We start from the raw sequence: 22,539 nt of genomic DNA on the forward strand, positions 1-22,539 counted from the left end.
TTGTCATCAGGGGGCGTAGCTCAGATGGTAGAGCGCTCGCTTAGCATGCGAGAGGTACTGGGATCGATACCCAGCGCCTCCAGAATTTTTAACACACCAACATGTCCACACTGCCATGCAAGTGGAATAATTCACAGCCAGCGAATGTGTCAAGGCAGATACGAGCGAACGATTAGCAGCCACAATTGGCAAGCGTACTGTTACGCGCAAGAAGCACCCTCCTCCCACCGCTACACTGAATTTAGAAACAGTACAAGTCCTCCCTTAAGATTCTCAAACCTATGTCGGAAAGATCTGCCTTGCGCCGAGTTCACAAAAATCCCACTGCACATTCCCATTCTTTACGTGCAGTCGGCTGCTACTGGTGTTGCTAGTTGTGACTGCTGATGACAGATGCCGTAGCAATCAATTCATGGAGTGAGTTGTATGTTTTGCGATACTCTGTCTCTGACAAGCAAGCAGAGGTGACATAGGCGCGAACACGGGAAGGTTGCAGCCCCTCGCTGCCTGCAGACACCGAGCAGCCACACTAGGTGGGCGGCCTAAGGCGTAGGCGAAATGTGCTCACTCGCTTGGGCGCGACGTCAAGCTCTAAATAAGGCTGTCACTAGCGTGAGCGTCGTGTAAAGTCGGAAAAGTCGTCTGCATTGGTGAGTGCCATGTTTGGGGAGCGTTTCGTAGTTTGCGCAGTGCAATGGAGACGCGGAAACGTGTTGTGGCCCAGTCTTTTGCAGTTGGACGACAAGAGTGGTACACAGTAGTAAAGTGCGAGGCAGTGAGTTGGCATGAACAGTCGAGTGCACAATGGGGCTTCAGATGTGCTTGTTACCTGAGGCGCGGTGTGATTGCCGACAAGGAGTGAAAACGGAGCAATTTGTGACTGTCCTTTCGAGAAATGGCTCTGAGCACTATGGGTCTCAACTGCTGTGGTCATCAGTCGACAGTCCTTTCAATTTAAGACGTTAAATACAGACGGAATTTGTAGTCGTAACACCAGAACATCGAAACTACTTGGAACTCATGTGTATATGAACGTGACCACGTCTTTATACACTGGTCCCTTCACCCCTACAAACCAACCAACCATCAGGTCCGTGCACTTCAGAGTAGCAAAGAAAGGAAAACAGCGCAGCTCTGATGCGCTTGGGGGCGTAGCTCAGTTGGTAGAGCGTTCGCTTTGCATGTGAAAGGTCCCGGGTTCAAGCCCCGGCGCCTCCATGTTTTGTGGACAGTGCATGGTAAGTGTTGGTCGCGGCGAGCCTAAAGACACGCAAGATGTTGCAAAGCCAGCGTCACAGACTCATATGATGTATACTGACGTAAGGAGAGCAAGACGTAAATGTGAGGACCGGCTGTTGTCGAGGTGTCATCGACTGCAAATCTGTCTTAGGTATAACGGCCTAACCTCAATGAAGTCTAGAGAGTGGACAACACGTCCGTCTTACTCAGAGTGGTGGCCGAACGCTATTTTCGACGTTGTGCGTGCCACTTTAATTTTGGCCAACTACGATTCGATACAGAATGCAGAAAACCTGAAAGACACCCTCGCGGCCACATTGAGAGTAGTGTTTGTCTGCGGAATAATGAGAGTGCAAGGGTCTGTGGTATTGATATGGTTGTATGTAGCACTATTTGTCATCAGGGGGCGTAGCTCAGATGGTAGAGCGCTCGCTTAGCATGCGAGAGGTACTGGGATCGATACCCAGCGCCTCCAGAATTTTTAACACACCAACATGTCCACACTGCCATGCAAGTGGAATAATTCACAGCCAGCGAATGTGTCAAGGCAGATACGAGCGAACGATTAGCAGCCACAATTGGCAAGCGTACTGTTACGCGCAAGAAGCACCCTCCTCCCACCGCTACACTGAATTTAGAAACAGTACAAGTCCTCCCTTAAGATTCTCAAACCTATGTCGGAAAGATCTGCCTTGCGCCGAGTTCACAAAAATCCCACTGCACATTCCCATTCTTTACGTGCAGTCGGCTGCTACTGGTGTTGCTAGTTGTGACTGCTGATGACAGATGTCGTAGCAATCAATTCATGGAGTGAGTTGTATGTTTTGCGATACTCTGTCTCTGACAAGCAAGCAGAGGTGACATAGGCGCGAACACGGGAAGGTTGCAGCCCCTCGCTGCCTGCAGACACCGAGCAGCCACACTAGGTGGGCGGCCTAAGCCGTAGGCGAAATGTGCTCACTCGCTTGGGCGCGACGTCAAGCTCTAAATAAGGCTGTCACTAGCGTGAGCGTCGTGTAAAGTCGGAAAAGTCGTCTGCATTGGTGAGTGCCATGTTTGGGGAGCGTTTCGTAGTTTGCGCAGTGCAATGGAGACGCGGAAACGTGTTGTGGCCCAGTCTTTTGCAGTTGGACGACAAGAGTGGTACACAGTAGTAAAGTGCGAGGCAGTGAGTTGGCATGAACAGTCGAGTGCACAATGGGGCTTCAGATGTGCTTGTTACCTGAGGCGCGGTGTGATTGCCGACAAGGAGTGAAAACGGAGCAATTTGTGACTGTCCTTTCGAGAAATGGCTCTGAGCACTATGGGTCTCAACTGCTGTGGTCATCAGTCGACAGTCCTTTCAATTTAAGACGTTAAATACAGACGGAATTTGTAGTCGTAACACCAGAACATCGAAACTACTTGGAACTCATGTGTATATGAACGTGACCACGTCTTTATACACTGGTCCCTTCACCCCTACAAACCAACCAACCATCAGGTCCGTGCACTTCAGAGTAGCAAAGAAAGGAAAACAGCGCAGCTCTGATGCGCTTGGGGGCGTAGCTCAGTTGGTAGAGCGTTCGCTTTGCATGTGAAAGGTCCCGGGTTCAAGCCCCGGCGCCTCCATGTTTTGTGGACAGTGCATGGTAAGTGTTGGTCGCGGCGAGCCTAAAGACACGCAAGATGTTGCAAAGCCAGCGTCACAGACTCATATGATGTATACTGACGTAAGGAGAGCAAGACGTAAATGTGAGGACCGGCTGTTGTCGAGGTGTCATCGACTGCAAATCTGTCTTAGGTATAACGGCCTAACCTCAATGAAGTCTAGAGAGTGGACAACACGTCCGTCTTACTCAGAGTGGTGGCCGAACGCTATTTTCGACGTTGTGCGTGCCACTTTAATTTTGGCCAACTACGATTCGATACAGAATGCAGAAAACCTGAAAGACACCCTCGCGGCCACATTGAGAGTAGTGTTTGTCTGCGGAATAATGAGAGTGCAAGGGTCTGTGGTATTGATATGGTTGTATGTAGCACTATTTGTCATCAGGGGGCGTAGCTCAGATGGTAGAGCGCTCGCTTAGCATGCGAGAGGTACTGGGATCGATACCCAGCGCCTCCAGAATTTTTAACACACCAACATGTCCACACTGCCATGCAAGTGGAATAATTCACAGCCAGCGAATGTGTCAAGGCAGATACGAGCGAACGATTAGCAGCCACAATTGGCAAGCGTACTGTTACGCGCAAGAAGCACCCTCCTCCCACCGCTACACTGAATTTAGAAACAGTACAAGTCCTCCCTTAAGATTCTCAAACCTATGTCGGAAAGATCTGCCTTGCGCCGAGTTCACAAAAATCCCACTGCACATTCCCATTCTTTACGTGCAGTCGGCTGCTACTGGTGTTGCTAGTTGTGACTGCTGATGACAGATGCCGTAGCAATCAATTCATGGAGTGAGTTGTATGTTTTGCGATACTCTGTCTCTGACAAGCAAGCAGAGGTGACATAGGCGCGAACACGGGAAGGTTGCAGCCCCTCGCTGCCTGCAGACACCGAGCAGCCACACTAGGTGGGCGGCCTAAGCCGTAGGCGAAATGTGCTCACTCGCTTGGGCGCGACGTCAAGCTCTAAATAAGGCTGTCACTAGCGTGAGCGTCGTGTAAAGTCGGAAAAGTCGTCTGCATTGGTGAGTGCCATGTTTGGGGAGCGTTTCGTAGTTTGCGCAGTGCAATGGAGACGCGGAAACGTGTTGTGGCCCAGTCTTTTGCAGTTGGACGACAAGAGTGGTACACAGTAGTAAAGTGCGAGGCAGTGAGTTGGCATGAACAGTCGAGTGCACAATGGGGCTTCAGATGTGCTTGTTACCTGAGGCGCGGTGTGATTGCCGACAAGGAGTGAAAACGGAGCAATTTGTGACTGTCCTTTCGAGAAATGGCTCTGAGCACTATGGGTCTCAACTGCTGTGGTCATCAGTCGACAGTCCTTTCAATTTAAGACGTTAAATACAGACGGAATTTGTAGTCGTAACACCAGAACATCGAAACTACTTGGAACTCATGTGTATATGAACGTGACCACGCCTTTGTACACTGGTCCCTTCACCCCTACAAACCAACCAACCATCAGGTCCGTGCACTTCAGAGTAGCAAAGAAAGGAAAACAGCGCAGCTCTGTTGCGCTTGGGGGCGTAGCTCAGTTGGTAGAGCGTTCGCTTTGCATGTGAAAGGTCCCGGGTTCAAGCCCCGGCGCCTCCATGTTTTGTGGACAGTGCATGGTAAGTGTTGGTCGCGGCGAGCCTAAAGACACGCAAGATGTTGCAAAGCCAGCGTCACAGACTCATATGATGTATACTGACGTAAGGAGAGCAAGACGTAAATGTGAGGACCGGCTGTTGTCGAGGTGTCATCGACTGCAAATCTGTCTTAGGTATAACGGCCTAACCTCAATGAAGTCTAGAGAGTGGACAACACGTCCGTCTTACTCAGAGTGGTGGCCGAACGCTATTTTCGACGTTGTGCGTGCCACTTTAATTTTGGCCAACTACGATTCGATACAGAATGCAGAAAACCTGAAAGACACCCTCGCGGCCACATTGAGAGTAGTGTTTGTCTGCGGAATAATGAGAGTGCAAGGGTCTGTGGTATTGATATGGTTGTATGTAGCACTATTTGTCATCAGGGGGCGTAGCTCAGATGGTAGAGCGCTCGCTTAGCATGCGAGAGGTACTGGGATCGATACCCAGCGCCTCCAGAATTTTTAACACACCAACATGTCCACACTGCCATGCAAGTGGAATAATTCACAGCCAGCGAATGTGTCAAGGCAGATACGAGCGAACGATTAGCAGCCACAATTGGCAAGCGTACTGTTACGCGCAAGAAGCACCCTCCTCCCACCGCTACACTGAATTTAGAAACAGTACAAGTCCTCCCTTAAGATTCTCAAACCTATGTCGGAAAGATCTGCCTTGCGCCGAGTTCACAAAAATCCCACTGCACATTCCCATTCTTTACGTGCAGTCGGCTGCTACTGGTGTTGCTAGTTGTGACTGCTGATGACAGATGCCGTAGCAATCAATTCATGGAGTGAGTTGTATGTTTTGCGATACTCTGTCTCTGACAAGCAAGCAGAGGTGACATAGGCGCGAACACGGGAAGGTTGCAGCCCCTCGCTGCCTGCAGACACCGAGCAGCCACACTAGGTGGGCGGCCTAAGCCGTAGGCGAAATGTGCTCACTCGCTTGGGCGCGACGTCAAGCTCTAAATAAGGCTGTCACTAGCGTGAGCGTTGCGTGAGCGTCGTGTAATGTCGGAAAAGTCGTCTGCATTGGTGAGTGCCATGTTTGGGGAGCGTTTCGTAGTTTGCGCAGTGCAATGGAGACGCGGAAACGTGTTGTGGCCCAGTCTTTTGCAGTTGGACGACAAGAGTGGTACACAGTAGTAAAGTGCGAGGCAGTGAGTTGGCATGAACAGTCGAGTGCACAATGGGGCTTCAGATGTGCTTGTTACCTGAGGCGCGGTGTGATTGCCGACAAGGAGTGAAAACGGAGCAATTTGTGACTGTCCTTTCGAGAAATGGCTCTGAGCACTATGGGTCTCAACTGCTGTGGTCATCAGTCGACAGTCCTTTCAATTTAAGACGTTAAATACAGACGGAATTTGTAGTCGTAACACCAGAACATCGAAACTACTTGGAACTCATGTGTATATGAACGTGACCACGTCTTTATACACTGGTCCCTTCACCCCTACAAACCAACCAACCATCAGGTCCGTGCACTTCAGAGTAGCAAAGAAAGGAAAACAGCGCAGCTCTGTTGCGCTTGGGGGCGTAGCTCAGTTGGTAGAGCGTTCGCTTTGCATGTGAAAGGTCCCGGGTTCAAGCCCCGGCGCCTCCATGTTTTGTGGACAGTGCATGGTAAGTGTTGGTCGCGGCGAGCCTAAAGACACGCAAGATGTTGCAAAGCCAGCGTCACAGACTCATATGATGTATACTGACGTAAGGAGAGCAAGACGTAAATGTGAGGACCGGCTGTTGTCGAGGTGTCATCGACTGCAAATCTGTCTTAGGTATAACGGCCTAACCTCAATGAAGTCTAGAGAGTGGACAACACGTCCGTCTTACTCAGAGTGGTGGCCGAACGCTATTTTCGACGTTGTGCGTGCCACTTTAATTTTGGCCAACTACGATTCGATACAGAATGCAGAAAACCTGAAAGACACCCTCGCGGCCACATTGAGAGTAGTGTTTGTCTGCGGAATAATGAGAGTGCAAGGGTCTGTGGTATTGATATGGTTGTATGTAGCACTATTTGTCATCAGGGGGCGTAGCTCAGATGGTAGAGCGCTCGCTTAGCATGCGAGAGGTACTGGGATCGATACCCAGCGCCTCCAGAATTTTTAACACACCAACATGTCCACACTGCCATGCAAGTGGAATAATTCACAGCCAGCGAATGTGTCAAGGCAGATACGAGCGAACGATTAGCAGCCACAATTGGCAAGCGTACTGTTACGCGCAAGAAGCACCCTCCTCCCACCGCTACACTGAATTTAGAAACAGTACAAGTCCTCCCTTAAGATTCTCAAACCTATGTCGGAAAGATCTGCCTTGCGCCGAGTTCACAAAAATCCCACTGCACATTCCCATTCTTTACGTGCAGTCGGCTGCTACTGGTGTTGCTAGTTGTGACTGCTGATGACAGATGCCGTAGCAATCAATTCATGGAGTGAGTTGTATGTTTTGCGATACTCTGTCTCTGACAAGCAAGCAGAGGTGACATAGGCGCGAACACGGGAAGGTTGCAGCCCCTCGCTGCCTGCAGACACCGAGCAGCCACACTAGGTGGGCGGCCTAAGCCGTAGGCGAAATGTGCTCACTCGCTTGGGCGCGACGTCAAGCTCTAAATAAGGCTGTCACTAGCGTGAGCGTTGCGTGAGCGTCGTGTAAAGTCGGAAAAGTCGTCTGCATTGGTGAGTGCCATGTTTGGGGAGCGTTTCGTAGTTTGCGCAGTGCAATGGAGACGCCGAAACGTGTTGTGGCCCAGTCTTTTGCAGTTGGACGACAAGAGTGGTACACAGTAGTAAAGTGCGAGGCAGTGAGTTGGCATGAACAGTCGAGTGCACAATGGGGCTTCAGATGTGCTTGTTACCTGAGGCGCGGTGTGATTGCCGACAAGGAGTGAAAACGGAGCAATTTGTGACTGTCCTTTCGAGAAATGGCTCTGAGCACTATGGGTCTCAACTGCTGTGGTCATCAGTCGACAGTCCTTTCAATTTAAGACGTTAAATACAGACGGAATTTGTAGTCGTAACACCAGAACATCGAAACTACTTGGAACTCATGTGTATATGAACGTGACCACGCCTTTGTACACTGGTCCCTTCACCCCTACAAACCAACCAACCATCAGGTCCGTGCACTTCAGAGTAGCAAAGAAAGGAAAACAGCGCAGCTCTGTTGCGCTTGGGGGCGTAGCTCAGTTGGTAGAGCGTTCGCTTTGCATGTGAAAGGTCCCGGGTTCAAGCCCCGGCGCCTCCATGTTTTGTGGACAGTGCATGGTAAGTGTTGGTCGCGGCGAGCCTAAAGACACGCAAGATGTTGCAAAGCCAGCGTCACAGACTCATATGATGTATACTGACGTAAGGAGAGCAAGACGTAAATGTGAGGACCGGCTGTTGTCGAGGTGTCATCGACTGCAAATCTGTCTTAGGTATAACGGCCTAACCTCAATGAAGTCTAGAGAGTGGACAACACGTCCGTCTTACTCAGAGTGGTGGCCGAACGCTATTTTCGACGTTGTGCGTGCCACTTTAATTTTGGCCAACTACGATTCGATACAGAATGCAGAAAACCTGAAAGACACCCTCGCGGCCACATTGAGAGTAGTGTTTGTCTGCGGAATAATGAGAGTGCAAGGGTCTGTGGTATTGATATGGTTGTATGTAGCACTATTTGTCATCAGGGGGCGTAGCTCAGATGGTAGAGCGCTCGCTTAGCATGCGAGAGGTACTGGGATCGATACCCAGCGCCTCCAGAATTTTTAACACACCAACATGTCCACACTGCCATGCAAGTGGAATAATTCACAGCCAGCGAATGTGTCAAGGCAGATACGAGCGAACGATTAGCAGCCACAATTGGCAAGCGTACTGTTACGCGCAAGAAGCACCCTCCTCCCACCGCTACACTGAATTTAGAAACAGTACAAGTCCTCCCTTAAGATTCTCAAACCTATGTCGGAAAGATCTGCCTTGCGCCGAGTTCACAAAAATCCCACTGCACATTCCCATTCTTTACGTGCAGTCGGCTGCTACTGGTGTTGCTAGTTGTGACTGCTGATGACAGATGCCGTAGCAATCAATTCATGGAGTGAGTTGTATGTTTTGCGATACTCTGTCTCTGACAAGCAAGCAGAGGTGACATAGGCGCGAACACGGGAAGGTTGCAGCCCCTCGCTGCCTGCAGACACCGAGCAGCCACACTAGGTGGGCGGCCTAAGCCGTAGGCGAAATGTGCTCACTCGCTTGGGCGCGACGTCAAGCTCTAAATAAGGCTGTCACTAGCGTGAGCGTTGCGTGAGCGTCGTGTAATGTCGGAAAAGTCGTCTGCATTGGTGAGTGCCATGTTTGGGGAGCGTTTCGTAGTTTGCGCAGTGCAATGGAGACGCCGAAACGTGTTGTGGCCCAGTCTTTTGCAGTTGGACGACAAGAGTGGTACACAGTAGTAAAGTGCGAGGCAGTGAGTTGGCATGAACAGTCGAGTGCACAATGGGGCTTCAGATGTGCTTGTTACCTGAGGCGCGGTGTGATTGCCGACAAGGAGTGAAAACGGAGCAATTTGTGACTGTCCTTTCGAGAAATGGCTCTGAGCACTATGGGTCTCAACTGCTGTGGTCATCAGTCGACAGTCCTTTCAATTTAAGACGTTAAATACAGACGGAATTTGTAGTCGTAACACCAGAACATCGAAACTACTTGGAACTCATGTGTATATGAACGTGACCACGTCTTTATACACTGGTCCCTTCACCCCTACAAACCAACCAACCATCAGGTCCGTGCACTTCAGAGTAGCAAAGAAAGGAAAACAGCGCAGCTCTGTTGCGCTTGGGGGCGTAGCTCAGTTGGTAGAGCGTTCGCTTTGCATGTGAAAGGTCCCGGGTTCAAGCCCCGGCGCCTCCATGTTTTGTGGACAGTGCATGGTAAGTGTTGGTCGCGGCGAGCCTAAAGACACGCAAGATGTTGCAAAGCCAGCGTCACAGACTCATATGATGTATACTGACGTAAGGAGAGCAAGACGTAAATGTGAGGACCGGCTGTTGTCGAGGTGTCATCGACTGCAAATCTGTCTTAGGTATAACGGCCTAACCTCAATGAAGTCTAGAGAGTGGACAACACGTCCGTCTTACTCAGAGTGGTGGCCGAACGCTATTTTCGACGTTGTGCGTGCCACTTTAATTTTGGCCAACTACGATTCGATACAGAATGCAGAAAACCTGAAAGACACCCTCGCGGCCACATTGAGAGTAGTGTTTGTCTGCGGAATAATGAGAGTGCAAGGGTCTGTGGTATTGATATGGTTGTATGTAGCACTATTTGTCATCAGGGGGCGTAGCTCAGATGGTAGAGCGCTCGCTTAGCATGCGAGAGGTACTGGGATCGATACCCAGCGCCTCCAGAATTTTTAACACACCAACATGTCCACACTGCCATGCAAGTGGAATAATTCACAGCCAGCGAATGTGTCAAGGCAGATACGAGCGAACGATTAGCAGCCACAATTGGCAAGCGTACTGTTACGCGCAAGAAGCACCCTCCTCCCACCGCTACACTGAATTTAGAAACAGTACAAGTCCTCCCTTAAGATTCTCAAACCTATGTCGGAAAGATCTGCCTTGCGCCGAGTTCACAAAAATCCCACTGCACATTCCCATTCTTTACGTGCAGTCGGCTGCTACTGGTGTTGCTAGTTGTGACTGCTGATGACAGATGCCGTAGCAATCAATTCATGGAGTGAGTTGTATGTTTTGCGATACTCTGTCTCTGACAAGCAAGCAGAGGTGACATAGGCGCGAACACGGGAAGGTTGCAGCCCCTCGCTGCCTGCAGACACCGAGCAGCCACACTAGGTGGGCGGCCTAAGCCGTAGGCGAAATGTGCTCACTCGCTTGGGCGCGACGTCAAGCTCTAAATAAGGCTGTCACTAGCGTGAGCGTTGCGTGAGCGTCGTGTAATGTCGGAAAAGTCGTCTGCATTGGTGAGTGCCATGTTTGGGGAGCGTTTCGTAGTTTGCGCAGTGCAATGGAGACGCGGAAACGTGTTGTGGCCCAGTCTTTTGCAGTTGGACGACAAGAGTGGTACACAGTAGTAAAGTGCGAGGCAGTGAGTTGGCATGAACAGTCGAGTGCACAATGGGGCTTCAGATGTGCTTGTTACCTGAGGCGCGGTGTGATTGCCGACAAGGAGTGAAAACGGAGCAATTTGTGACTGTCCTTTCGAGAAATGGCTCTGAGCACTATGGGTCTCAACTGCTGTGGTCATCAGTCGACAGTCCTTTCAATTTAAGACGTTAAATACAGACGGAATTTGTAGTCGTAACACCAGAACATCGAAACTACTTGGAACTCATGTGTATATGAACGTGACCACGTCTTTATACACTGGTCCCTTCACCCCTACAAACCAACCAACCATCAGGTCCGTGCACTTCAGAGTAGCAAAGAAAGGAAAACAGCGCAGCTCTGTTGCGCTTGGGGGCGTAGCTCAGTTGGTAGAGCGTTCGCTTTGCATGTGAAAGGTCCCGGGTTCAAGCCCCGGCGCCTCCATGTTTTGTGGACAGTGCATGGTAAGTGTTGGTCGCGGCGAGCCTAAAGACACGCAAGATGTTGCAAAGCCAGCGTCACAGACTCATATGATGTATACTGACGTAAGGAGAGCAAGACGTAAATGTGAGGACCGGCTGTTGTCGAGGTGTCATCGACTGCAAATCTGTCTTAGGTATAACGGCCTAACCTCAATGAAGTCTAGAGAGTGGACAACACGTCCGTCTTACTCAGAGTGGTGGCCGAACGCTATTTTCGACGTTGTGCGTGCCACTTTAATTTTGGCCAACTACGATTCGATACAGAATGCAGAAAACCTGAAAGACACCCTCGCGGCCACATTGAGAGTAGTGTTTGTCTGCGGAATAATGAGAGTGCAAGGGTCTGTGGTATTGATATGGTTGTATGTAGCACTATTTGTCATCAGGGGGCGTAGCTCAGATGGTAGAGCGCTCGCTTAGCATGCGAGAGGTACTGGGATCGATACCCAGCGCCTCCAGAATTTTTAACACACCAACATGTCCACACTGCCATGCAAGTGGAATAATTCACAGCCAGCGAATGTGTCAAGGCAGATACGAGCGAACGATTAGCAGCCACAATTGGCAAGCGTACTGTTACGCGCAAGAAGCACCCTCCTCCCACCGCTACACTGAATTTAGAAACAGTACAAGTCCTCCCTTAAGATTCTCAAACCTATGTCGGAAAGATCTGCCTTGCGCCGAGTTCACAAAAATCCCACTGCACATTCCCATTCTTTACGTGCAGTCGGCTGCTACTGGTGTTGCTAGTTGTGACTGCTGATGACAGATGCCGTAGCAATCAATTCATGGAGTGAGTTGTATGTTTTGCGATACTCTGTCTCTGACAAGCAAGCAGAGGTGACATAGGCGCGAACACGGGAAGGTTGCAGCCCCTCGCTGCCTGCAGACACCGAGCAGCCACACTAGGTGGGCGGCCTAAGCCGTAGGCGAAATGTGCTCACTCGCTTGGGCGCGACGTCAAGCTCTAAATAAGGCTGTCACTAGCGTGAGCGTCGTGTAAAGTCGGAAAAGTCGTCTGCATTGGTGAGTGCCATGTTTGGGGAGCGTTTCGTAGTTTGCGCAGTGCAATGGAGACGCCGAAACGTGTTGTGGCCCAGTCTTTTGCAGTTGGACGACAAGAGTGGTACACAGTAGTAAAGTGCGAGGCAGTGAGTTGGCATGAACAGTCGAGTGCACAATGGGGCTTCAGATGTGCTTGTTACCTGAGGCGCGGTGTGATTGCCGACAAGGAGTGAAAACGGAGCAATTTGTGACTGTCCTTTCGAGAAATGGCTCTGAGCACTATGGGTCTCAACTGCTGTGGTCATCAGTCGACAGTCCTTTCAATTTAAGACGTTAAATACAGACGGAATTTGTAGTCGTAACACCAGAACATCGAAACTACTTGGAACTCATGTGTATATGAACGTGACCACGTCTTTATACACTGGTCCCTTCACCCCTACAAACCAACCAACCATCAGGTCCGTGCACTTCAGAGTAGCAAAGAAAGGAAAACAGCGCAGCTCTGTTGCGCTTGGGGGCGTAGCTCAGTTGGTAGAGCGTTCGCTTTGCATGTGAAAGGTCCCGGGTTCAAGCCCCGGCGCCTCCATGTTTTGTGGACAGTGCATGGTAAGTGTTGGTCGCGGCGAGCCTAAAGACACGCAAGATGTTGCAAAGCCAGCGTCACAGACTCATATGATGTATACTGACGTAAGGAGAGCAAGACGTAAATGTGAGGACCGGCTGTTGTCGAGGTGTCATCGACTGCAAATCTGTCTTAGGTATAACGGCCTAACCTCAATGAAGTCTAGAGAGTGGACAACACGTCCGTCTTACTCAGAGTGGTGGCCGAACGCTATTTTCGACGTTGTGCGTGCCACTTTAATTTTGGCCAACTACGATTCGATACAGAATGCAGAAAACCTGAAAGACACCCTCGCGGCCACATTGAGAGTAGTGTTTGTCTGCGGAATAATGAGAGTGCAAGGGTCTGTGGTATTGATATGGTTGTATGTAGCACTATTTGTCATCAGGGGGCGTAGCTCAGATGGTAGAGCGCTCGCTTAGCATGCGAGAGGTACTGGGATCGATACCCAGCGCCTCCAGAATTTTTAACACACCAACATGTCCACACTGCCATGCAAGTGGAATAATTCACAGCCAGCGAATGTGTCAAGGCAGATACGAGCGAACGATTAGCAGCCACAATTGGCAAGCGTACTGTTACGCGCAAGAAGCACCCTCCTCCCACCGCTACACTGAATTTAGAAACAGTACAAGTCCTCCCTTAAGATTCTCAAACCTATGTCGGAAAGATCTGCCTTGCGCCGAGTTCACAAAAATCCCACTGCACATTCCCATTCTTTACGTGCAGTCGGCTGCTACTGGTGTTGCTAGTTGTGACTGCTGATGACAGATGCCGTAGCAATCAATTCATGGAGTGAGTTGTATGTTTTGCGATACTCTGTCTCTGACAAGCAAGCAGAGGTGACATAGGCGCGAACACGGGAAGGTTGCAGCCCCTCGCTGCCTGCAGACACCGAGCAGCCACACTAGGTGGGCGGCCTAAGCCGTAGGCGAAATGTGCTCACTCGCTTGGGCGCGACGTCAAGCTCTAAATAAGGCTGTCACTAGCGTGAGCGTTGCGTGAGCGTCGTGTAATGTCGGAAAAGTCGTCTGCATTGGTGAGTGCCATGTTTGGGGAGCGTTTCGTAGTTTGCGCAGTGCAATGGAGACGCGGAAACGTGTTGTGGCCCAGTCTTTTGCAGTTGGACGACAAGAGTGGTACACAGTAGTAAAGTGCGAGGCAGTGAGTTGGCATGAACAGTCGAGTGCACAATGGGGCTTCAGATGTGCTTGTTACCTGAGGCGCGGTGTGATTGCCGACAAGGAGTGAAAACGGAGCAATTTGTGACTGTCCTTTCGAGAAATGGCTCTGAGCACTATGGGTCTCAACTGCTGTGGTCATCAGTCGACAGTCCTTTCAATTTAAGACGTTAAATACAGACGGAATTTGTAGTCGTAACACCAGAACATCGAAACTACTTGGAACTCATGTGTATATGAACGTGACCACGCCTTTGTACACTGGTCCCTTCACCCCTACAAACCAACCAACCATCAGGTCCGTGCACTTCAGAGTAGCAAAGAAAGGAAAACAGCGCAGCTCTGTTGCGCTTGGGGGCGTAGCTCAGTTGGTAGAGCGTTCGCTTTGCATGTGAAAGGTCCCGGGTTCAAGCCCCGGCGCCTCCATGTTTTGTGGACAGTGCATGGTAAGTGTTGGTCGCGGCGAGCCTAAAGACACGCAAGATGTTGCAAAGCCAGCGTCACAGACTCATATGATGTATACTGACGTAAGGAGAGCAAGACGTAAATGTGAGGACCGGCTGTTGTCGAGGTGTCATCGACTGCAAATCTGTCTTAGGTATAACGGCCTAACCTCAATGAAGTCTAGAGAGTGGACAACACGTCCGTCTTACTCAGAGTGGTGGCCGAACGCTATTTTCGACGTTGTGCGTGCCACTTTAATTTTGGCCAACTACGATTCGATACAGAATGCAGAAAACCTGAAAGACACCCTCGCGGCCACATTGAGAGTAGTGTTTGTCTGCGGAATAATGAGAGTGCAAGGGTCTGTGGTATTGATATGGTTGTATGTAGCACTATTTGTCATCAGGGGGCGTAGCTCAGATGGTAGAGCGCTCGCTTAGCATGCGAGAGGTACTGGGATCGATACCCAGCGCCTCCAGAATTTTTAACACACCAACATGTCCACACTGCCATGCAAGTGGAATAATTCACAGCCAGCGAATGTGTCAAGGCAGATACGAGCGAACGATTAGCAGCCACAATTGGCAAGCGTACTGTTACGCGCAAGAAGCACCCTCCTCCCACCGCTACACTGAATTTAGAAACAGTACAAGTCCTCCCTTAAGATTCTCAAACCTATGTCGGAAAGATCTGCCTTGCGCCGAGTTCACAAAAATCCCACTGCACATTCCCATTCTTTACGTGCAGTCGGCTGCTACTGGTGTTGCTAGTTGTGACTGCTGATGACAGATGCCGTAGCAATCAATTCATGGAGTGAGTTGTATGTTTTGCGATACTCTGTCTCTGACAAGCAAGCAGAGGTGACATAGGCGCGAACACGGGAAGGTTGCAGCCCCTCGCTGCCTGCAGACACCGAGCAGCCACACTAGGTGGGCGGCCTAAGCCGTAGGCGAAATGTGCTCACTCGCTTGGGCGCGACGTCAAGCTCTAAATAAGGCTGTCACTAGCGTGAGCGTTGCGTGAGCGTCGTGTAATGTCGGAAAAGTCGTCTGCATTGGTGAGTGCCATGTTTGGGGAGCGTTTCGTAGTTTGCGCAGTGCAATGGAGACGCGGAAACGTGTTGTGGCCCAGTCTTTTGCAGTTGGACGACAAGAGTGGTACACAGTAGTAAAGTGCGAGGCAGTGAGTTGGCATGAACAGTCGAGTGCACAATGGGGCTTCAGATGTGCTTGTTACCTGAGGCGCGGTGTGATTGCCGACAAGGAGTGAAAACGGAGCAATTTGTGACTGTCCTTTCGAGAAATGGCTCTGAGCACTATGGGTCTCAACTGCTGTGGTCATCAGTCGACAGTCCTTTCAATTTAAGACGTTAAATACAGACGGAATTTGTAGTCGTAACACCAGAACATCGAAACTACTTGGAACTCATGTGTATATGAACGTGACCACGCCTTTGTACACTGGTCCCTTCACCCCTACAAACCAACCAACCATCAGGTCCGTGCACTTCAGAGTAGCAAAGAAAGGAAAACAGCGCAGCTCTGTTGCGCTTGGGGGCGTAGCTCAGTTGGTAGAGCGTTCGCTTTGCATGTGAAAGGTCCCGGGTTCAAGCCCCGGCGCCTCCATGTTTTGTGGACAGTGCATGGTAAGTGTTGGTCGCGGCGAGCCTAAAGACACGCAAGATGTTGCAAAGCCAGCGTCACAGACTCATATGATGTATACTGACGTAAGGAGAGCAAGACGTAAATGTGAGGACCGGCTGTTGTCCAGGTGTCATCGACTGCAAATCTGTCTTAGGTATAACGGCCTAACCTCAATGAAGTCTAGAGAGTGGACAACACGTCCGTCTTACTCAGAGTGGTGGCCGAACGCTATTTTCGACGTTGTGCGTGCCACTTTAATTTTGGCCAACTACGATTCGATACAGAATGCAGAAAACCTGAAAGACACCCTCGCGGCCACATTGAGAGTAGTGTTTGTCTGCGGAATAATGAGAGTGCAAGGGTCTGTGGTATTGATATGGTTGTATGTAGCACTGTTTGTCATCAGGGGGCGTAGCTCAGATGGTAGAGCGCTCGCTTAGCATGCGAGAGGTACTGGGATCGATACCCAGCGCCTCCAGAATTTTTAACACACCAACATGTCCACACTGCCATGCAAGTGGAATAATTCACAGCCAGCGAATGTGTCAAGGCAGATACGAGCGAACGATTAGCAGCCACAATTGGCAAGCGTACTGTTACGCGCAAGAAGCACCCTCCTCCCACCGCTACACTGAATTTAGAAACAGTACAAGTCCTCCCTTAAGATTCTCAAACCTATGTCGGAAAGATCTGCCTTGCGCCGAGTTCACAAAAATCCCACTGCACATTCCCATTCTTTACGTGCAGTCGGCTGCTACTGGTGTTGCTAGTTGTGACTGCTGATGACAGATGCCGTAGCAATCAATTCATGGAGTGAGTTGTATGTTTTGCGATACTCTGTCTCTGACAAGCAAGCAGAGGTGACATAGGCGCGAACACGGGAAGGTTGCAGCCCCTCGCTGCCTGCAGACACCGAGCAGCCACACTAGGTGGGCGGCCTAAGCCGTAGGCGAAATGTGCTCACTCGCTTGGGCGCGACGTCAAGCTCTAAATAAGGCTGTCACTAGCGTGAGCGTTGCGTGAGCGTCGTGTAATGTCGGAAAAGTCGTCTGCATTGGTGAGTGCCATGTTTGGGGAGCGTTTCGTAGTTTGCGCAGTGCAATGGAGACGCGGAAACGTGTTGTGGCCCAGTCTTTTGCAGTTGGACGACAAGAGTGGTACACAGTAGTAAAGTGCGAGGCAGTGAGTTGGCATGAACAGTCGAGTGCACAATGGGGCTTCAGATGTGCTTGTTACCTGAGGCGCGGTGTGATTGCCGACAAGGAGTGAAAACGGAGCAATTTGTGACTGTCCTTTCGAGAAATGGCTCTGAGCACTATGGGTCTCAACTGCTGTGGTCATCAGTCGACAGTCCTTTCAATTTAAGACGTTAAATACAGACGGAATTTGTAGTCGTAACACCAGAACATCGAAACTACTTGGAACTCATGTGTATATGAACGTGACCACGTCTTTATACACTGGTCCCTTCACCCCTACAAACCAACCAACCATCAGGTCCGTGCACTTCAGAGTAGCAAAGAAAGGAAAACAGCGCAGCTCTGTTGCGCTTGGGGGCGTAGCTCAGTTGGTAGAGCGTTCGCTTTGCATGTGAAAGGTCCCGGGTTCAAGCCCCGGCGCCTCCATGTTTTGTGGACAGTGCATGGTAAGTGTTGGTCGCGGCGAGCCTAAAGACACGCAAGATGTTGCAAAGCCAGCGTCACAGACTCATATGATGTATACTGACGTAAGGAGAGCAAGACGTAAATGTGAGGACCGGCTGTTGTCGAGGTGTCATCGACTGCAAATCTGTCTTAGGTATAACGGCCTAACCTCAATGAAGTCTAGAGAGTGGACAACACGTCCGTCTTACTCAGAGTGGTGGCCGAACGCTATTTTCGACGTTGTGCGTGCCACTTTAATTTTGGCCAACTACGATTCGATACAGAATGCAGAAAACCTGAAAGACACCCTCGCGGCCACATTGAGAGTAGTGTTTGTCTGCGGAATAATGAGAGTGCAAGGGTCTGTGGTATTGATATGGTTGTATGTAGCACTATTTGTCATCAGGGGGCGTAGCTCAGATGGTAGAGCGCTCGCTTAGCATGCGAGAGGTACTGGGATCGATACCCAGCGCCTCCAGAATTTTTAACACACCAACATGTCCACACTGCCATGCAAGTGGAATAATTCACAGCCAGCGAATGTGTCAAGGCAGATACGAGCGAACGATTAGCAGCCACAATTGGCAAGCGTACTGTTACGCGCAAGAAGCACCCTCCTCCCACCGCTACACTGAATTTAGAAACAGTACAAGTCCTCCCTTAAGATTCTCAAACCTATGTCGGAAAGATCTGCCTTGCGCCGAGTTCACAAAAATCCCACTGCACATTCCCATTCTTTACGTGCAGTCGGCTGCTACTGGTGTTGCTAGTTGTGACTGCTGATGACAGATGCCGTAGCAATCAATTCATGGAGTGAGTTGTATGTTTTGCGATACTCTGTCTCTGACAAGCAAGCAGAGGTGACATAGGCGCGAACACGGGAAGGTTGCAGCCCCTCGCTGCCTGCAGACACCGAGCAGCCACACTAGGTGGGCGGCCTAAGCCGTAGGCGAAATGTGCTCACTCGCTTGGGCGCGACGTCAAGCTCTAAATAAGGCTGTCACTAGCGTGAGCGTTGCGTGAGCGTCGTGTAAAGTCGGAAAAGTCGTCTGCATTGGTGAGTGCCATGTTTGGGGAGCGTTTCGTAGTTTGCGCAGTGCAATGGAGACGCCGAAACGTGTTGTGGCCCAGTCTTTTGCAGTTGGACGACAAGAGTGGTACACAGTAGTAAAGTGCGAGGCAGTGAGTTGGCATGAACAGTCGAGTGCACAATGGGGCTTCAGATGTGCTTGTTACCTGAGGCGCGGTGTGATTGCCGACAAGGAGTGAAAACGGAGCAATTTGTGACTGTCCTTTCGAGAAATGGCTCTGAGCACTATGGGTCTCAACTGCTGTGGTCATCAGTCGACAGTCCTTTCAATTTAAGACGTTAAATACAGACGGAATTTGTAGTCGTAACACCAGAACATCGAAACTACTTGGAACTCATGTGTATATGAACGTGACCACGCCTTTGTACACTGGTCCCTTCACCCCTACAAACCAACCAACCATCAGGTCCGTGCACTTCAGAGTAGCAAAGAAAGGAAAACAGCGCAGCTCTGTTGCGCTTGGGGGCGTAGCTCAGTTGGTAGAGCGTTCGCTTTGCATGTGAAAGGTCCCGGGTTCAAGCCCCGGCGCCTCCATGTTTTGTGGACAGTGCATGGTAAGTGTTGGTCGCGGCGAGCCTAAAGACACGCAAGATGTTGCAAAGCCAGCGTCACAGACTCATATGATGTATACTGACGTAAGGAGAGCAAGACGTAAATGTGAGGACCGGCTGTTGTCGAGGTGTCATCGACTGCAAATCTGTCTTAGGTATAACGGCCTAACCTCAATGAAGTCTAGAGAGTGGACAACACGTCCGTCTTACTCAGAGTGGTGGCCGAACGCTATTTTCGACGTTGTGCGTGCCACTTTAATTTTGGCCAACTACGATTCGATACAGAATGCAGAAAACCTGAAAGACACCCTCGCGGCCACATTGAGAGTAGTGTTTGTCTGCGGAATAATGAGAGTGCAAGGGTCTGTGGTATTGATATGGTTGTATGTAGCACTATTTGTCATCAGGGGGCGTAGCTCAGATGGTAGAGCGCTCGCTTAGCATGCGAGAGGTACTGGGATCGATACCCAGCGCCTCCAGATTTTTTAACACACCAACATGTCCACACTGCCATGCAAGTGGAATAATTCACAGCCAGCGAATGTGTCAAGGCAGATACGAGCGAACGATTAGCAGCCACAATTGGCAAGCGTACTGTTACGCGCAAGAAGCACCCTCCTCCCACCGCTACACTGAATTTAGAAACAGTACAAGTCCTCCCTTAAGATTCTCAAACCTATGTCGGAAAGATCTGCCTTGCGCCGAGTTCACAAAAATCCCACTGCACATTCCCATTCTTTACGTGCAGTCGGCTGCTACTGGTGTTGCTAGTTGTGACTGCTGATGACAGATGCCGTAGCAATCAATTCATGGAGTGAGTTGTATGTTTTGCGATACTCTGTCTCTGACAAGCAAGCAGAGGTGACATAGGCGCGAACACGGGAAGGTTGCAGCCCCTCGCTGCCTGCAGACACCGAGCAGCCACACTAGGTGGGCGGCCTAAGCCGTAGGCGAAATGTGCTCACTCGCTTGGGCGCGACGTCAAGCTCTAAATAAGGCTGTCACTAGCGTGAGCGTTGCGTGAGCGTCGTGTAATGTCGGAAAAGTCGTCTGCATTGGTGAGTGCCATGTTTGGGGAGCGTTTCGTAGTTTGCGCAGTGCAATGGAGACGCGGAAACGTGTTGTGGCCCAGTCTTTTGCAGTTGGACGACAAGAGTGGTACACAGTAGTAAAGTGCGAGGCAGTGAGTTGGCATGAACAGTCGAGTGCACAATGGGGCTTCAGATGTGCTTGTTACCTGAGGCGCGGTGTGATTGCCGACAAGGAGTGAAAACGGAGCAATTTGTGACTGTCCTTTCGAGAAATGGCTCTGAGCACTATGGGTCTCAACTGCTGTGGTCATCAGTCGACAGTCCTTTCAATTTAAGACGTTAAATACAGACGGAATTTGTAGTCGTAACACCAGAACATCGAAACTACTTGGAACTCATGTGTATATGAACGTGACCACGTCTTTATACACTGGTCCCTTCACCCCTACAAACCAACCAACCATCAGGTCCGTGCACTTCAGAGTAGCAAAGAAAGGAAAACAGCGCAGCTCTGTTGCGCTTGGGGGCGTAGCTCAGTTGGTAGAGCGTTCGCTTTGCATGTGAAAGGTCCCGGGTTCAAGCCCCGGCGCCTCCATGTTTTGTGGACAGTGCATGGTAAGTGTTGGTCGCGGCGAGCCTAAAGACACGCAAGATGTTGCAAAGCCAGCGTCACAGACTCATATGATGTATACTGACGTAAGGAGAGCAAGACGTAAATGTGAGGACCGGCTGTTGTCGAGGTGTCATCGACTGCAAATCTGTCTTAGGTATAACGGCCTAACCTCAATGAAGTCTAGAGAGTGGACAACACGTCCGTCTTACTCAGAGTGGTGGCCGAACGCTATTTTCGACGTTGTGCGTGCCACTTTAATTTTGGCCAACTACGATTCGATACAGAATGCAGAAAACCTGAAAGACACCCTCGCGGCCACATTGAGAGTAGTGTTTGTCTGCGGAATAATGAGAGTGCAAGGGTCTGTGGTATTGATATGGTTGTATGTAGCACTATTTGTCATCAGGGGGCGTAGCTCAGATGGTAGAGCGCTCGCTTAGCATGCGAGAGGTACTGGGATCGATACCCAGCGCCTCCAGAATTTTTAACACACCAACATGTCCACACTGCCATGCAAGTGGAATAATTCACAGCCAGCGAATGTGTCAAGGCAGATACGAGCGAACGATTAGCAGCCACAATTGGCAAGCGTACTGTTACGCGCAAGAAGCACCCTCCTCCCACCGCTACACTGAATTTAGAAACAGTACAAGTCCTCCCTTAAGATTCTCAAACCTATGTCGGAAAGATCTGCCTTGCGCCGAGTTCACAAAAATCCCACTGCACATTCCCATTCTTTACGTGCAGTCGGCTGCTACTGGTGTTGCTAGTTGTGACTGCTGATGACAGATGCCGTAGCAATCAATTCATGGAGTGAGTTGTATGTTTTGCGATACTCTGTCTCTGACAAGCAAGCAGAGGTGACATAGGCGCGAACACGGGAAGGTTGCAGCCCCTCGCTGCCTGCAGACACCGAGCAGCCACACTAGGTGGGCGGCCTAAGCCGTAGGCGAAATGTGCTCACTCGCTTGGGCGCGACGTCAAGCTCTAAATAAGGCTGTCACTAGCGTGAGCGTCGTGTAAAGTCGGAAAAGTCGTCTGCATTGGTGAGTGCCATGTTTGGGGAGCGTTTCGTAGTTTGCGCAGTGCAATGGAGACGCCGAAACGTGTTGTGGCCCAGTCTTTTGCAGTTGGACGACAAGAGTGGTACACAGTAGTAAAGTGCGAGGCAGTGAGTTGGCATGAACAGTCGAGTGCACAATGGGGCTTCAGATGTGCTTGTTACCTGAGGCGCGGTGTGATTGCCGACAAGGAGTGAAAACGGAGCAATTTGTGACTGTCCTTTCGAGAAATGGCTCTGAGCACTATGGGTCTCAACTGCTGTGGTCATCAGTCGACAGTCCTTTCAATTTAAGACGTTAAATACAGACGGAATTTGTAGTCGTAACACCAGAACATCGAAACTACTTGGAACTCATGTGTATATGAACGTGACCACGCCTTTGTACACTGGTCCCTTCACCCCTACAAACCAACCAACCATCAGGTCCGTGCACTTCAGAGTAGCAAAGAAAGGAAAACAGCGCAGCTCTGTTGCGCTTGGGGGCGTAGCTCAGTTGGTAGAGCGTTCGCTTTGCATGTGAAAGGTCCCGGGTTCAAGCCCCGGCGCCTCCATGTTTT

The 22,539-nt window shown here is 50.4% G+C and overlaps 28 non-coding genes across 28 annotated transcripts; all 28 read left to right on the forward strand.

Moving 5' to 3' along the window:
• The first annotated feature begins 9 nt into the window (after window positions 1-9).
• Trnaa-agc (transfer RNA alanine (anticodon AGC)) lies at window positions 10-82 on the forward strand. Its single transcript has one exon. It is a non-coding gene; the product is annotated as a tRNA-Ala (tRNA).
• Window positions 83-1,145: 1,063 nt separating this feature from the next.
• On the forward strand, window positions 1,146-1,218 carry Trnaa-ugc (transfer RNA alanine (anticodon UGC)). Its single transcript has one exon. It is a non-coding gene; the product is annotated as a tRNA-Ala (tRNA).
• A 423-nt stretch (window positions 1,219-1,641) lies between these two features.
• Trnaa-agc (transfer RNA alanine (anticodon AGC)) lies at window positions 1,642-1,714 on the forward strand. The gene has a single exon. It is a non-coding gene; the product is annotated as a tRNA-Ala (tRNA).
• A 1,063-nt stretch (window positions 1,715-2,777) lies between these two features.
• Window positions 2,778-2,850, forward strand: Trnaa-ugc (transfer RNA alanine (anticodon UGC)). Its single transcript has one exon. It is a non-coding gene; the product is annotated as a tRNA-Ala (tRNA).
• A 423-nt stretch (window positions 2,851-3,273) lies between these two features.
• Trnaa-agc (transfer RNA alanine (anticodon AGC)) lies at window positions 3,274-3,346 on the forward strand. Its single transcript has one exon. It is a non-coding gene; the product is annotated as a tRNA-Ala (tRNA).
• A 1,063-nt stretch (window positions 3,347-4,409) lies between these two features.
• On the forward strand, window positions 4,410-4,482 carry Trnaa-ugc (transfer RNA alanine (anticodon UGC)). Its single transcript has one exon. It is a non-coding gene; the product is annotated as a tRNA-Ala (tRNA).
• A 423-nt stretch (window positions 4,483-4,905) lies between these two features.
• Trnaa-agc (transfer RNA alanine (anticodon AGC)) lies at window positions 4,906-4,978 on the forward strand. The gene has a single exon. It is a non-coding gene; the product is annotated as a tRNA-Ala (tRNA).
• Window positions 4,979-6,052: 1,074 nt separating this feature from the next.
• Window positions 6,053-6,125, forward strand: Trnaa-ugc (transfer RNA alanine (anticodon UGC)). Its single transcript has one exon. It is a non-coding gene; the product is annotated as a tRNA-Ala (tRNA).
• A 423-nt stretch (window positions 6,126-6,548) lies between these two features.
• Window positions 6,549-6,621, forward strand: Trnaa-agc (transfer RNA alanine (anticodon AGC)). The gene has a single exon. It is a non-coding gene; the product is annotated as a tRNA-Ala (tRNA).
• Window positions 6,622-7,695: 1,074 nt separating this feature from the next.
• On the forward strand, window positions 7,696-7,768 carry Trnaa-ugc (transfer RNA alanine (anticodon UGC)). Its single transcript has one exon. It is a non-coding gene; the product is annotated as a tRNA-Ala (tRNA).
• A 423-nt stretch (window positions 7,769-8,191) lies between these two features.
• Window positions 8,192-8,264, forward strand: Trnaa-agc (transfer RNA alanine (anticodon AGC)). The gene has a single exon. It is a non-coding gene; the product is annotated as a tRNA-Ala (tRNA).
• Window positions 8,265-9,338: 1,074 nt separating this feature from the next.
• Window positions 9,339-9,411, forward strand: Trnaa-ugc (transfer RNA alanine (anticodon UGC)). Its single transcript has one exon. It is a non-coding gene; the product is annotated as a tRNA-Ala (tRNA).
• Window positions 9,412-9,834: 423 nt separating this feature from the next.
• Window positions 9,835-9,907, forward strand: Trnaa-agc (transfer RNA alanine (anticodon AGC)). Its single transcript has one exon. It is a non-coding gene; the product is annotated as a tRNA-Ala (tRNA).
• Window positions 9,908-10,981: 1,074 nt separating this feature from the next.
• On the forward strand, window positions 10,982-11,054 carry Trnaa-ugc (transfer RNA alanine (anticodon UGC)). Its single transcript has one exon. It is a non-coding gene; the product is annotated as a tRNA-Ala (tRNA).
• Window positions 11,055-11,477: 423 nt separating this feature from the next.
• Window positions 11,478-11,550, forward strand: Trnaa-agc (transfer RNA alanine (anticodon AGC)). The gene has a single exon. It is a non-coding gene; the product is annotated as a tRNA-Ala (tRNA).
• Window positions 11,551-12,613: 1,063 nt separating this feature from the next.
• On the forward strand, window positions 12,614-12,686 carry Trnaa-ugc (transfer RNA alanine (anticodon UGC)). Its single transcript has one exon. It is a non-coding gene; the product is annotated as a tRNA-Ala (tRNA).
• A 423-nt stretch (window positions 12,687-13,109) lies between these two features.
• On the forward strand, window positions 13,110-13,182 carry Trnaa-agc (transfer RNA alanine (anticodon AGC)). The gene has a single exon. It is a non-coding gene; the product is annotated as a tRNA-Ala (tRNA).
• A 1,074-nt stretch (window positions 13,183-14,256) lies between these two features.
• On the forward strand, window positions 14,257-14,329 carry Trnaa-ugc (transfer RNA alanine (anticodon UGC)). The gene has a single exon. It is a non-coding gene; the product is annotated as a tRNA-Ala (tRNA).
• Window positions 14,330-14,752: 423 nt separating this feature from the next.
• Window positions 14,753-14,825, forward strand: Trnaa-agc (transfer RNA alanine (anticodon AGC)). The gene has a single exon. It is a non-coding gene; the product is annotated as a tRNA-Ala (tRNA).
• Window positions 14,826-15,899: 1,074 nt separating this feature from the next.
• Trnaa-ugc (transfer RNA alanine (anticodon UGC)) lies at window positions 15,900-15,972 on the forward strand. Its single transcript has one exon. It is a non-coding gene; the product is annotated as a tRNA-Ala (tRNA).
• A 423-nt stretch (window positions 15,973-16,395) lies between these two features.
• Trnaa-agc (transfer RNA alanine (anticodon AGC)) lies at window positions 16,396-16,468 on the forward strand. The gene has a single exon. It is a non-coding gene; the product is annotated as a tRNA-Ala (tRNA).
• A 1,074-nt stretch (window positions 16,469-17,542) lies between these two features.
• Window positions 17,543-17,615, forward strand: Trnaa-ugc (transfer RNA alanine (anticodon UGC)). Its single transcript has one exon. It is a non-coding gene; the product is annotated as a tRNA-Ala (tRNA).
• Window positions 17,616-18,038: 423 nt separating this feature from the next.
• On the forward strand, window positions 18,039-18,111 carry Trnaa-agc (transfer RNA alanine (anticodon AGC)). The gene has a single exon. It is a non-coding gene; the product is annotated as a tRNA-Ala (tRNA).
• Window positions 18,112-19,185: 1,074 nt separating this feature from the next.
• On the forward strand, window positions 19,186-19,258 carry Trnaa-ugc (transfer RNA alanine (anticodon UGC)). The gene has a single exon. It is a non-coding gene; the product is annotated as a tRNA-Ala (tRNA).
• A 423-nt stretch (window positions 19,259-19,681) lies between these two features.
• On the forward strand, window positions 19,682-19,754 carry Trnaa-agc (transfer RNA alanine (anticodon AGC)). Its single transcript has one exon. It is a non-coding gene; the product is annotated as a tRNA-Ala (tRNA).
• Window positions 19,755-20,828: 1,074 nt separating this feature from the next.
• Trnaa-ugc (transfer RNA alanine (anticodon UGC)) lies at window positions 20,829-20,901 on the forward strand. The gene has a single exon. It is a non-coding gene; the product is annotated as a tRNA-Ala (tRNA).
• Window positions 20,902-21,324: 423 nt separating this feature from the next.
• Window positions 21,325-21,397, forward strand: Trnaa-agc (transfer RNA alanine (anticodon AGC)). The gene has a single exon. It is a non-coding gene; the product is annotated as a tRNA-Ala (tRNA).
• Window positions 21,398-22,460: 1,063 nt separating this feature from the next.
• On the forward strand, window positions 22,461-22,533 carry Trnaa-ugc (transfer RNA alanine (anticodon UGC)). Its single transcript has one exon. It is a non-coding gene; the product is annotated as a tRNA-Ala (tRNA).
• The last annotated feature ends 6 nt before the right edge of the window (window positions 22,534-22,539 follow it).

Source organism: Schistocerca cancellata, chromosome 10 (assembly GCF_023864275.1).
Source record: "Schistocerca cancellata isolate TAMUIC-IGC-003103 chromosome 10, iqSchCanc2.1, whole genome shotgun sequence".
Classification (NCBI taxonomy): domain Eukaryota; kingdom Metazoa; phylum Arthropoda; class Insecta; order Orthoptera; family Acrididae; genus Schistocerca; species Schistocerca cancellata.